We start from the raw sequence: 4,300 nt of genomic DNA on the forward strand, positions 1-4,300 counted from the left end.
TAATGCTCAAGGTCCCATGGCCTTCCAAGGAAACTCTTCAGTAGATATTTAAATAGAGATCAGCTTTCCCCTCGAAATCATAGTGCAAACCCACTCGTTGTCCCTGAAGCTTGAAAGCAGGACCACAGGAGGAGGAGAATTCTAAGAAAGGAAACAAGAGTATCAAGGAGGCAGAAACGAGTCAAGGGCTGTATCCAGGAAGATGAGGGTGGAAGCTGCTGCTAAAAAGAATTGGGAAAACCTCGAAGGGGACTCATTGGTAGAATAAAAACCCACAGTCCAGGGCAAGAAGAGGCATATTTTCTTCCCTTATTTCCTATGTGTTCACTTTGTGCTCCTGGCCATACAGCAGCTCACCGTGAGCTACAGCATCACATGTTCCTGGATCTCTGCTGGTCTGAGTCAGCCAACAACACAAACCTGCCCCTTCCCCGAAGCATCTCCAGGGCTGGTGGGATGACTAGCTGTGGTGGGGAACCCACCATGCTGTGCTAAAGGACAGGCTGAAGGAGCGAGGGGACCCCATGGGAGCCCTGAGGGGAGAGATGTTCATCTCACCCTCACTTGGGAGGAGCCACCAGGTCTCTTTGCTGCTGCAGATGGTGGATATGGGTTAGGGAGACCCCTAACCCTACTGCTTACTCCAACCTTGCCCTGGGGAAATAAGAACTAAGCTCCTGGGAAGGAGGGTAGTTCCCCTTCCTGTGGGCTGCAGATGTGACAAACCCATAATAGGAAGCATTCAGCCTCTGAGTGGCCACACCCTGTGTGTCTGTCCTGAGGGCACATCTCCACCTCTTGCACAGCCTGGGCCAATGGGAGGAGACACCATGCTCCCCACCCTCACGGCCCTGTTCTGCCTCCGTGAGATGTGAGAAGGGACAGGGAGACCCTGGACTAGAAAGGAGGGACCTACCCTACCCCTACCATCCCACAGCCAGGCCCCGCTCTATCAGGAGACCCAGGGGCTCAGGAGGCTCCTGGGGGAGGAGGCTACATGCTCAGACTTTAGGAAACAAATTTCTCACAGGGAACTCTCTTCCAGGGCTGAATCTGGGCCCCAGGACCCACGTGCAGGCAGGTGAGTGTGTCCCCAGCTGCCCTAGTTCCCTTCTCCTCACTGGGGACAAGGGGACACCCCTGGGCAGCTAGGGATGGGAAACATCAGTTCTGGCTGACTAGGGGGAATGTCTGGAAGATCCTGGGCTCAGAGCTGGGATCGGAGGGGTGGAGATGTCTTGGGACACAGCTCTTCAAACTTACTCTCTGGGCCAAGCCAGACTCTGTGATAACCCTGGGGAGCCCTGTGACCATTTGGTGTCAGGGGACCCTGATGCCCAAGAGTACCATCTGGTGAGAGAGAGAAGATCAATAGCTTCAAATATGCAGAGCACACAGGAGTCCAGAAACAAGGCTAAGTTTTTCATACATGACAGCGCACTATGCAGGGCAATATCGCTGTTACTATCAAAATCCTGCTGGCTGGTCAGAGCCCAGTGAACCCCAGGAGCTGGTGGTAACAGGTAAGAGGACACTCAGAGGTCCCAACTCCAGGCTCTGTCCTCAGGAAAGGGGTCTGCTTTCATGGGTGTCTCCCTCTCACAGCCCAGCCCTGGAGCAATGTGAAAGGTGTGAGCCCCATTTCACATGGCTGCCTCCTTCTCTCCTAGGACTCTACAGTAAACCCACCCTTTCAGCCCTTCTGAGCTCTGTGGTGGCCTCAGGAGACACAGTGTCCCTCCAGTGTGCTTCACAGCTGGAATTTGACATGTTCATTCTGACTTAGGAAGGAAAACACAAGCTCTCCTGACATTTTGGGCTACATGGACACCCCCATGGGCAGCCCCAGGCCCTTCTCTGTGGGCCCTATGACCCCTTGACACAGGTGGATATTCAGATGCTATGGCTATCACAAGAACATCCCCCAGGTGTGGTCAGAATCCAGTGAACCCCTAAAGCTCCAGGTCTCAGGTGAGCAGGGCCCATCCTTGCCATGGGTGGCTCAGGGCCTAAGACAGGTCACCAGCTGAGCCCCTGGGAGACAATGGGGCAAGGGGAGCCCTGGACTGGAGCAGAGACACTGAATGTGAGAGACAGAGAAGAGATACAGAAAGGGCGGGGACAGTGGGAGTGGGAGGCTCGTGAGGAGAGACACGTCTTCACCTGGCTCCTCTCTGGCCCCTGCTCCTCCCTCAGGGGCCAGTTTAAATGCCATCTCCATAAGAGACCTTCACTATGAAACTGTCCAGGATGGACCTGCCTCCTTCCCTCCTGTTGGTCTCTCTGTGTCTCTGTGTCTGTCTCCCTCTCTATATGCACACACATCTACATCTGCAGACCTACAGTGTTATCTGCGTGATACATTTTACACAGATGTGTGTACACACACACACAGTCCTATTCTGTGCCTGCGGCTATAGAAATACTTAAAGCAGGGATGACTGATAAACAATAGGAACTTTTCCCAAGATTAAGACACCAGCAGGTTCAGTGTCTGGTGAGGGCCTGGCCTCTGTTTCCAGGGTGGTACTTTGAATGGTGTGTCCAACGCAGAGGACAAATTCTGTGTCCTCACATGGCCAAAGGGACAGAAAGGCAGGAAGGTAGACTGGCTGGTTCCCTGCAACCACTTTGTAGGGGCCCTAAATCCCTTTAAGGGCACAGTGCAGGACATAGTCAGCTCCTAGGGCCTCACCTGCTAATGCTGTTGCCCTGAGGTTAAGTTTAAATATGGATTTAGAAGGGACACAGAGATTCAACCCACAGCATATACAGCCTGCTGCTTAAACCCCCATCCATCTCGCTAGCCCTGCTCACTGGTACAGTATGATCTTGGCCCACTCACCTGCATTCACACTCTGGGCATTCAGAAACATGTGTAATGATCCACTAACTCAACATTACCATCTGGAAAACGTATCTGCATGTGTGTCTTTATATTAATATGTACATATGTGCAAGCCACGTGTGTTTATATATAAAATATATATTTATATAAACTATATGTAAAGATATGTGCACACTTTACACACACATATATGCATCCCATTGTACACGTTTCTCACTATGGGAGGAAATAGTTGACAAGGACTTAAATAGATGATGAGACCCCAGGTGACCTGGCTGAGGTGGGACGGAGGTGAGGCAGCCCAGGCATTCATCCTTTGTGCTCCTGACCTCCAGGAGCCCTGGAGAACCAACCCTGAATCCACGGGGCCTGGATCTTCAGCTACTGATAAGTGGAGACTCCACCCAGATGAATTAACTTACATGGTCCTGGATCTCAAAACTAAGGAACATTCAAGAGCTCAACTAGTCCCATGTTGAAGAGAAAATAGTTCCTATGTCTTGGGGCACAGCCACACGTGTGCCTCAGTGACACAAAAAAAGGACCTGAATACAATTAACACCTCGGGACTGGGGGATTCCAAAAATGGGACTGGAGGGGACTCTGATGCAGCAGAGAAAGGATTCATTAAAGACCTACAAAGTTACATCATAGGAAGTGGGTGACATAAGAAATGATAACCCAGACAATGTCAGCTCAGGTCTCCTCACCCTGCCCCTCTTTATCTTATTCTCAGGAGCCGCTGAACCCACTAGGCCCTCACAGAACCAGTCAGACATTGAGACAGGTAAGTGAGGAGACGCCATCAGTTATGGGGCTGGGCACAGAGGGTCAGGCCCTGTGGGGGAGGATGCTGTCCTCGGGGAACATCCAGGGATTCTGGTAACTTTGGTCTGCCCTGAGCTTTCTGACCTCTAGTCCTGAACCCCCAGCCCCACACCCCCAGGATCACACCATGGAGAATCTCATCCGCATGGCTATAGCTGGCTTGATCCTGGTGATTCTTGGGATTCTGCTGTTTGAGGCTCAGCACAGCCAGAGAAGACACCGAGGTGCATCCAGGAGGTAACACCAGAGACAGCAATGGACCATCCAGAGTGAGAGAGCCTGGGAAACAAGTCAGATACTCCCGGAGGGTTCTGTGAGAAAGTCTGGGGCAGAAGTTGGGGAACTGTCTGCTGAAAATATTGAGTGGAGGAGACACGATCAGGTGTAGGGGAGGGTCCAGGTGTCTGCAGAGGACTCTGCCCCCACCAGACTGTGGTGCTCCCATCCCTCCCTTTGCTGATTTCTGTTAACTGTCCCTCCTCCATCCCTGTTCCTGTGACATGAGGGCACATCACCCAGGGTGAGTTTCCATTCACTTTTCTTTGCACCTCATGCTCTGCTCCTGTTATCTGACACATTTTTCTTTATTTCTAAGAACATCTTCCCTGACAGGTTTAACTGATT

At 51.7% G+C, this 4,300-nt stretch overlaps 1 pseudogene; it reads left to right on the forward strand.

Moving 5' to 3' along the window:
- The first annotated feature begins 830 nt into the window (after positions 1-830).
- LOC128596529 (leukocyte immunoglobulin-like receptor subfamily A member 5) lies at positions 831-3,917 on the forward strand (annotated as a pseudogene).
- Positions 3,918-4,300: the final 383 nt, after the last annotated feature.

The sequence above is a fragment of the Nycticebus coucang genome, chromosome 10 (assembly GCF_027406575.1).
Source record: "Nycticebus coucang isolate mNycCou1 chromosome 10, mNycCou1.pri, whole genome shotgun sequence".
Classification (NCBI taxonomy): Eukaryota; Metazoa; Chordata; class Mammalia; order Primates; family Lorisidae; genus Nycticebus; species Nycticebus coucang.